Genomic DNA, 9,902 nt, shown 5'->3' with positions numbered 1-9,902 from the left:
GTCAATGTAGGGACACACATGCCTGGGTTGGTGGGTCTCACTCTGCAGCTTCAGCTTCCAGAGGCCAAACGTTTACACCAGTCCCAACCAAGGAGATGCCATGCTATCGCGATAAACAATTGCTGTGCTCTTCTGTGTGCCAGACCCTGAGCTGTGTGCCGCGCATTCACGGGCCTTGGTCCTCACAAAACTGCTTGAGGGTAGTATTATTACTTCCATCACACGGACGAGGAAATGAATCTCAGGAGGATGAGGCCATGTGGCCACAGCCCTGTGATTAGTAAGAACCCCAAAGCCGTGTGATTCAAAACACTCCATGCCCACCTTCTCTTCTTCTGTAACTCCCATATCGCCACACAGCTGCAAGGACGAGGCCATAACTGCGACTGGACACACCAGAAAGCCATCTCAGAAAGTCACTCAGGCCATAAGTATCAAGGGATTATTGAGAGAGTTTAAAATGTTCACACACTGTGTCCAGAATTTCCATGACTAAAAATCTACCCCAAGGAAATAAGAATCATGGGAAATAATTCTGTACAAAGATATTTGTAACAGCATTATTTGTCAAAGAAAAAACCTGAAAACGAAACTAAATGTCCAAGCCTACTTCTTACACCTGTAATCCCAGCACTTTGAGAGGCTGATGTGGGCAGATCACTTGAGCCCAGGAGTTTGAGACCAGCCTGGCCAAGGTAGCAAGACCTTGTCTCAAAAAAAAAAAAAAAAAATCAAAAAATTAGCTGGATGTGATGTTGCATACCTGTGATTCCAGCTACTTGGGAGGTTGAGGTGGGAGGATCACTTGAGCCCAGAAGGTCAAGGCTGCAGAGAGCCATGATCACACTACTGCATTCCAGCCTGGGCGATAGAATGAGACCCACCCCCACTCCCCTCGCCAAAAAAAAAAAAAAAAAAACCAAAAACCTAAAAACTATGGCATTGCTTTACAGAAAATACATCACAGACATTGAAAATGTTTACCAAGAGTTTTATAATATTATAGGGCAAATGTTTATTACATAATACCAAATAAAAATAGCAGGTTAGGCGGGGTGTGATGACTGACACCTGTAATCCCAGCAATTTAGGGGGCTGAGACAGGCTTATTGCTTGAGCCCAGGAGTTCAAGATCAGCCTGGGCAACATGGAAGACCCAGTCTCTACAAAAAATACAAAAATTAGCTAGGTGTGGTGACGTGTCTGTAGACCCAGCTACTTGGGAAGTTGAGGTGGGCAGATCACTTAAGCCCAGGGCAGGGGGTTGGGGAGGCAGTGGGGGCGGGGGTGGAGGCTACAGAGACCCTATCTATAACAACTACAAAAAAAGCAGGCTAACAAAGAATAAATAGCCAAATAAATCTTTTTTTTTTTTTTTTTTTTTTTTGAGACAGAGTCTTGCTCTGTCGCCCAGGCTGGAGTGCAGTGGCATAATCTCAGCTCTCTGCAAGCTCCGTCTCCCATGTTCACGCCATTCTCCTGCCTCAGCCTCCCAAGTAGCTGGGACTACAGGCACCCGCCACCACACTCAGCTAAATTTTTGGATTTTTAGTAGAGACAGGGTTTCACCGTGATAGCCAGGATGGTCTTGATCTCCTGACCTCATGATCTGCCCACCTCGGCCTCCCAAAGTGCTGGGGTTACAGGTGTGAGCCACCGCACGTGGCCAGCCAAATAAATCTTAAGCAAAAAGGATAAAGCTGGAGTCATCACACCTCTAGCTTTACCTGACTTCAAAATTTACTAAAAAAATCTATAGTAACCAAAACAGCATGGTACTGGCATAAAAACAGACACATAGATCAATGAAACAGAATAGACAACCCAGAAATAAATCCATGTATTTACAGTCTACTGATTTTCAACAAAGCTGCCAATAATGTCCTTTGGGGGAAAGGACAGTCTCTTTAATAAATGGGTATGGGGAAAACTGGATATCTATATGCAGAAAAATGAAACTAGATCCTTATCTCTCATCATTAAAAAAATTAAATCCAAATTAATGAAAAACTTAAATGTAAGACCCCAAACTAGAAAACTACTAGAAGGGACCTAGAAGCAGCTTCTCTGCTCCTTCTTGAATGTCCACCTGGTTCAGCCCATCTGCCTCCACTCCTGCCTCCACCATGTCCATCAGGGTGACCTAGAAGTCCTATAAGGTGTCCACCTCTGGCCCCCAGGCCTTCAGCCGCCGCTCCTACATGAGTGGGCCTGGTGCCCACATCAGCTCCTTGAGCTTCTCCTGAGTGGGCAGCAGCAGCTTCCAGGGTGGCCTGGGTGGAGGCTATGGCAGGGCCAGCAGTATCGGAGGCATCACAGCTGTCATGATCAACCAGAGCCTGCTGAGCCCCCTTAACCTGGAGGTGGACCCCAACATCCAGGCCATGCACACCCAGGAGAAGGAGCACATCAAGAGCCTCAACAACAAGTTTGCCTCCTTCATCGACAAGGTACAGTTCCTGGAGCAGCAGAACAAGATGCTGGAGACCAAGTGGAGCCTTGTGCAGCAGCAGAAGAAGGCTCGGAGCAACGTGGACCACCAGTTCCAGAGCTACATCAACAACCTTTGGCAGCAGCTGGAGACTCTGGGCCAGGACAAGCTGAAGCTGGAGGCGGGGCTTGGCAACATGCAGGGGCTGGTGGAGGACTTCAAGAACAAGTAGGATGATGAGATCAATGAGCGTGCAGAGATGGAGAATGAATTTGTCCTCCTCAAGAAGGATGTGGATGAAGCTTACATAAACAAGGTAGAGCTGGAGTCTGGCCTGGAAGCGCTGACTGATGAGATCAACTTCCTCAGGCAACTGTATGAAGAGGAGATCCGGGAGCTGCCGTCCCAGATTTCCCACACGCCTGTGGTGCTGTCCATGGACAACAGCCGCTGCCTGGACACGGACAGCATCATCACTGAGATCAAGGCATAGTATGAGGAGATCGCCAACCGCAGCCGGGCTGAGGCTGAGAGCATGCACCAGAGCAAGCATGAGGAGCTGCAGACGCTGGCTGGGAAGCACGGCGATGACTTGCAGTGCACAAAGACTGAGATCTCGGAGATGAACTGGAACATCAGCCGGCTCCAGGCTGAGATTGAGGTCCTCAAAGACCAGAGGGCTTCCCTGGAGGCCGCCATGGTAGATGCCGAGCAGCGCGGGGAGCTGGCTGTTAAGGACGCCAATGCCAAGTTGTCCGAGCTGGAGGCCGCCCTGCGGCAGGCCAAGCAGGACATGGTGCGGCAGCTGCCTGAGTACCAGGAGCTGATGAACGTCAGGCTGGTCCTGGACATGGAAATCCCGCCTACAGGAAGCTGCTGGAGGGCGAGGAGAGCCGGCTGGCATCTGGGATGCAGAACATGCGTATCCAAACAAAGACTACCAGTGGCTATGCTGATGTGCTGAGCTCGGGCTACGGGGGCGTCACCAGCCCCAGCCTCAGCTTACGGCCTGGGCTCCAGCTTTGGCTCTGGCTGGAGGCTCCAGCTCCTTCAGCCACACCAGCTCCATGGTTGTGAAGAAGATGGAGACCCGCGATGGGAAGCTGGTGTCCTAGTCCTCAGACGTCCTGCCCAGGTGAACGGCCATGGCAGCCCCGCCCAGCCTATCCCTCCTGCGGCTGCCCCAGAGCCTGTGGGGGAGGTTGAAGCCCACCCACAGGGGGAGTTTACTGCCTGGGGTGTCCCACTTGGCCACGCCTCCAGCTACAAACCAATTCGATTTTTTTTTCCAAAAGAAAACCTCAGCTAGCTATGCCAAAAAAAAAAAAAAAAAAAGAAAAGAAAAGAAAAAGAAAAAGAAAGAAAAGCAAAAACTAAAACTACTAGAAGAAAACATAGAGGAAACCCTTCAGGACATTGGATTGGTCTGGGCAAAGATTTAATGGAGACCTCAAATGCACAGGCAACAAAAGCAAAAAATAGACAAATGGAATTAGATCAAACTAAAAAGCTTCTGTACAGCAAAGGAAACAATCAACAGAGTGAAGAGACAGCCTGCAGAATGGGAGAAAATATTTGCAAACTATCCATCTGACAAAAGACTAATATCAAGAATACACAAGGAACTCAAATAACTCAACAGCAAAAAAACAAATAATCTCATTTCAAAATGGGCAAATGAGCTGAATAGACATCTCTCAAAGACATACAAATGGCCAACAGGTATATGAAAAAATGTGTGACATCAATAATCATCAGGAAAATGCAAATCAAAATGGTGATGGGATATCATCCCATCCCAATTAGAATGACTACCATAAAAATGACAAAAAATAACAAATGCTGAGGATGTGGAGAAAGAAGTCTTATATGCTATTCATGGAAATGTAAATTAGTACAGCCATTATGAAAACCAGTATAAAGTTTCCTCAAAAATCTAAAAATAGAACTAACATACGATCCCACAGTCCCACTAGAGGGTATACATCCAAAGGAAAGGAAATCAGTATATTGAAGAGCTATCTCCACTCCCATATTTATTGCAGCATTATTCACAATAGCAAAGATATGGAATCAATCTAAGTGTCTATCAGTGGATGAATGGATAAAGAAAATCTGGTATACATACACAGTGGAATACTATTCAGCCAGAAAAAAAATGAAATCTTGACATTCACAGCAATACAGATGAGCATGGAGGACATTATGTTAAGTGAAATAAGCCAAGGACAGGAAGAAAAATACCACATGTTCTCACTCATATGTGGGAGCTAAAAAAGTTGAGTGCGTAGAAGTAGAAAGTAGAATAGCGGTTACTAAACCCTGGGAAGGGTGGGGGATAGTGAGAGGTTAAAGGATACAAAATCACAACTAGATACGAGGAATAAGCCCTCGTGTTCTATAACACCCTAGGATGACTATAATTAACAATTTATTGTATATTTAAAAATTGCTAGAAGAGTGGATTTTAAATGTTCCCAACACAAATAAATGATAAATGGGCTGGATGCGGTGGCTCATGCCTGTAATCCCAGCACTTTGGGAGGCCAAGGTGGGCAGATCACTGAGTTCAAGAGTTCAAGACCAGCCTGGCCAACATGGTGAAACCCTATCTCTACTAAAAAGACAAAAATTAGCTGGGGATGGTGGTGAGTGCCTGTAATTCCAGCCACTTGGGAGGCTGAGGCAGGAGAATCACTTGAGCCCTGGAGGTGGACGTTACAGTGAGCTGAGATCGTGCCACTGCACTCCAGCCTGGGTGACAGAATGAGACTCCATCACAAAAAAAAAAAAAAAAAAAAAGATAAATGTTTGAGGTGATGGGTATGCTAATTACCCTGATTTGATCATTATGGATCATATACATGTATTGAAATAGCACACTGTATCCCATAAATATGTACAATTACTACATGTTAACTAAAAATAATAATAGCTGGATGCGGTGGCACGTGCCTGTAGTCCTAGCTACTTGGGAGGCTGAGGCAGGAGGATCGCTTGAGTTCAGGAGTTCTGGGCTTCAGTGTGCTGTGCTGATTGGATGTCCACACTAAGTTTGACATCAACAAGGTGACCTCCCAGGAGCGGGGGACCACCAGGTTGCCCAAGGAGGGGTGAACCAGCCCAGATCCAAAACGGAGCAGGTCAGAACTCCCATGCTGATCAGTGGGACTGCACCTGTGAATAGCCACTGCACTCCAGCCTGGGCAACATAGTGAGACCTCATTTCTAAAAAAAATTTAAGAAGAAATAGCAGGTTATAAAATTATACAGAAAGGTAGGTCTCAACCATAACAAAGTGCTCTGCAGTTAAAAAAAAAAAAAAAAAGGAAGCATGACTCTTCAGCAGCTCCACTTCCTCAGGGTTCCCCGTGTGTCATGCACACACCTCTAACAGCAATTTCACTCTGACAGTGTCTCTTTGCCTTGTCTCTCTCTCTCTTTCTCCACTGGACTGTGAGCATTTAGGGTGGGGAGCAGTTGGGTCTTAGTTCTCTTTGATAGAGCAGCATCCAGGACAGAATCTGTCCCTGAGTGGATGCTTAATCCACATCTGTGGAATGAATGAGCAGATGAATGAAAGGAAAGGACGGGAAAGCTGGACCAGATCCCAAGCCACTCACTTCCTTGAAATCAGAGTTCCCCCAACCCAAACCCCACTAGGATTCTCTCCTAAAGCCTTTGGCAGTTTTGTTGCCTGAGAAACAAGAAGGCCCTTCTCAGCAGTTTCCCCATCATCCTATGCCTAGGGACTTGGGGCTGGAGGCCTGAACAGCCACTCAGGAGCAGGCTCTTCATCTATCATTTCCTCTAATCTTCATAGCAATAAAATATCAGAATTGTGATTCCTCATTAACATTTGCAGAAACTAAGCCTCAGGGCTTGCAATTTGCTCAGGCTCTTATAGCTAGTAAGTGGCAGAATTCAAATCTCCCTGTCTCCAAAATCCATATTCTTAGAGACAAGACTGCAAAAGTGACCTTGGACAAGCCCCTTCTCCTGCGTGAACCTTGGTTTCCCCTCTGGGTAATGAGGCTGCGGGTCCTCAGAGGGCTCAGCTATCCATTTCCACTCAGATAGTCCACCATAATAAAATGTCCCAACTCATCCTTCCCCAGCCTCCCTGCGTTACTGGAAGCAGCCTGTAACCTACCGGAATGTAGGACTGCAAGCTTGCCAAGCGAGGCCATGTTCACCTGGCTGGAGAAGAGCTCCTGTTCCTCCTCAATGCTGGCAGAAAGCCCTGGGAGCATAAGAGCACCTTATCTGCAACTCACCTAAACAGGTGTGTATGGGGTTGCTGGCCATTGCCTCACATCCCCCCTGCCTTAACCCCCTGGGTTGCCATCTGAGGGTTGTGGAGGGGCTTCATGCTGGCTTTGCTCAGGTCTTATGGCCAAGAGGCACCAAGAAACACAATATCTCCCCCTGCCCCAGTACACACCCCACCCTCAGGGAAAACCCTTATAATAACAGCCCGCACCTGCAGTCTCCCACCTTAGCCTAGTAAGGTAACCAAGACACGGATGGCAGCCGCATGTTATAGCTGGGGATCCTGGGGCTCAGAAAAAGACAGTAATGTTCCAGAGACCATCCAGCAGTTAAGTGGCAGAGCTGAGACTGAGTTCCAGCCCCCAGGCCAGTATTTAGTGCTTTCCTTCCAGAGCCCATGTTAGTCCAGGTCATGTAGCACATTTATTGACCCCTGCCACAGGCAGGGAACCATGAGGCCAAGGAATGGGCAAGATGCAGCCTCTGCCATTGAAGGGTTACAGTTCAGAGGAGCAGAAGGATAAGGTCTCATGCAGGAGTTAATAAATGAAGATTAATAAGATCACAAAACAAGTGGATGAGGTGTCAGAGCAGGGCGGGTCCTAGTGCTGCCCAGGAATGGCGGGCACAGAGTGGGAGCCTGCAGAGCCTGCTGAATGCAAGGCTGGCTGACTGAATAAGGGGCTGTTTCATTACCCAGAGGGATGCAGGAAGGTGGCAGGGAGGGGGGTTGAAGGAGAGAAAGATAACTGAGCAGAGGTGTGGCAGAGGGATGAGGACCCACAGTTTGACATACGTGCAGGATGCACCTCTGAAAGGATAAATAAAGCTGTAAAAATTCAGTAAGGCCACATTTTTGTACCATTTTAAATGCCAAGCCAAGTATTTTCAAAGATCCTCTGCAGATGAAGGCTGCTGTTATAAAATATGGTTTAGAAGCATTAATTTGGCAGCAACACAGTAACTAATCAGAGAAACAACGGCAGCCCCTGGTGGATATGTGGGCAGGGTGAGCCGGAGGCAGGGAGGCAAATGAGGATGCTGGAGAGGCTGGGCCAGGGCCAGCCAGGGACAATGGGAAGGGAAGAGCTGGTGGGTGACAGGGGCTGGTGTCTGACATCGCCTTCCTCTGATCCAACAGCTTGGCCTCCCTGCTGGCCAGCCTCAGGCCCACCCCATCAGAGGGTCAGTCCTGACCCAAGAGGAGAATAAGAAGGCAGCCAGCAGCCAGTCTCACAAGCATTGCTGGTGGTCAGCTTCCTCTCTGGATGAAGCACATTAACATGGTGAAGCTCCTGGCATGGCCCCTGGCATACAGGACCACTCAGCCCCTAGACCCGGGCTTATATCTTTCAGACCCATAAGTGCCACTTCATCTGGATGTGGACTCTTCCTCCAGCCTGCCAGAGCTGGAGTTAGGACCCTGAACCCCAAGCCGAGCTACATATGGCCCTGATGCCAGGAGCCACCCGGACCTCCATGTGGGCCTGTGTCTGTCCTCCTCGTTCTTACTGCAGTTAACAATGCTGTATTTGCTTACTTGATTTTTGTCTCTGATATCCTCCAATGTCAGCTCTTCGACACTAAGACCCACACATCACTTGTTCACAATTATATCCTTCAACTAGCATGGTACCTGACACCTACAGATATCAAAAATGGTTGTGGGATGAACGAGTGACTGTTACCCTCATAGTGGGTGCCCTTACCCAGCCAGGGGGTCATGCTTATTTCCTAAGGGTCTGCCACCCCCTCCACCTCCACTCTAGGTTGCCTCAGAGGCACTCACACCCCCATGGGGTCTTACTCACCTCCCCACTCTCCTACCCTAATCTCACTGGACTTGTCCCAGGCTGTCCTTAACCATCAGAGTCATGCCATGGGTTAAGGGCCTAAAGGACAAATAAAAGTCCTTCCCCACCCCATCCTCCCACTACTTACTGTGTGGTGGTGTCTATTATACAGAGAAGTCGTCGTTGTGTCTTTCTGAGATAGGGCCATCCTGGGGGCCACCAAGGAAGGCCCCTGCTCCCCTGCTAGAAGGAGGTAGGAAATGGAACTTCTGGGCCAGGCAGGGTAGAGGAGAGCTCAATCCCTCTTGGTCTGCATTTGGAAAATCTGGAAGAATAGAAGGAACTTCTGGAGCCAGGGGAGAAAGATGGCACTGAGATCAAGGCAGGAGACACCCAAGCTCTGCCCCAAAAGAGTTTTCCAGGTTTGGGTGCTGCCGGGAACAATTTCCATTGTTCTTCCCCAAGCCTTTATCTGAATGGTCTTTACCACCCCCACTGGGCTCTGAGCTGTCGCCTGGCAGCTGCCGTTGGTTCAGGCTGATTCTTGGATGCTGGAGGAACAGCGCCTCCTAGAGCCCAGGAAGGTGGAGCAGCAGAAGTCAGCAAAAGCCCCCTAGACCCCCTATGTCAGGGCTTGAAGAGCCTGGTGTCACAGCCAGCCTGGACATTTCTGAATTTTATTTAGCCCAAGAAGCCTGAGCTTCCTATGGTGGCTTCAGTCCAGCAGTTAGTGATGCTGTTCCCCTCAGACCCACCCCAGGTGCAGGGGCAGGTGCAGCGATCAAGGAGGCACCACCTCATCCCAGGGTGTCCCTGCTCAAGTCTTCTGCCTGCCCCGCCCTGCCCCAGGCCTCCTCAGTCTTGAGACAAGAGGTGGCTGCTCCCTACCCCGAGCTATGCAGAAGGGGCAAGCTTGGTGTGCAGGACTTTCCAGCGAGTCCTTCGGAGTTGCTGGACCGCTTAACTGGACCTCGAGATAACTTCTCCCAGAGCAGATGGGTGGGGACTGGCGGCTCCTTAGCTGTAACCTTCCTACCCCAAATCTTGTTGTTTCGAGAGTTAATTCTGGAGCCACATGGAGGATGGGAGGCATTATTGCCCTTCATACCTCCAGAAGTTCTCTTTCAGGCACAGGAAAGGGGTTTTGGCATCTGCCGTGCTTGCAGTTTTCCAGACTGAAACGTCTGTATCAGTCTTATGACTCAGAAATTCTGTTCCTGTGCCTATGAGGAGGGAGCGAGGGGCGGCGGGACAGTCCGCCGGCCCGGGAGTAGATAAGGAAAGTGGGGTTGCTGCACTGCAAGTACACGCATTATGGATATAATGGATATATCTTAAAATCAAAGTGTTTAATGAGAAAAGTAGGAAACCAGGTGAGATTTTTATAACATAATGCCATTCCTGTA

General features: G+C 48.7%; 1 long non-coding RNA gene and 1 pseudogene across 1 annotated transcript; one reads left to right on the top strand and one right to left on the bottom strand.

Moving 5' to 3' along the window:
• The first annotated feature begins 2,126 nt into the window (after positions 1–2,126).
• On the top strand, positions 2,127–3,570 carry LOC100613377 (keratin, type II cytoskeletal 8-like; annotated as a pseudogene).
• Positions 3,571–5,327: 1,757 nt separating this feature from the next.
• Positions 5,328–9,052, bottom strand: LOC134808462 (uncharacterized). The gene is made up of 2 exons (XR_010151428.1): positions 8,645–9,052; positions 5,328–6,674 (listed from the first exon to the last, which is right to left on the bottom strand). It is a non-coding gene; the product is annotated as an uncharacterized LOC134808462 (long non-coding RNA).
• Positions 9,053–9,902: the final 850 nt, after the last annotated feature.

Source organism: Pan troglodytes, chromosome 16 (assembly GCF_028858775.2).
Source record: "Pan troglodytes isolate AG18354 chromosome 16, NHGRI_mPanTro3-v2.0_pri, whole genome shotgun sequence".
Classification (NCBI taxonomy): Eukaryota; Metazoa; Chordata; class Mammalia; order Primates; family Hominidae; genus Pan; species Pan troglodytes.
The sequence above is the reverse complement of the archived record's forward strand: the minus strand, read 5'-3'. Positions and strand labels throughout refer to the sequence as shown.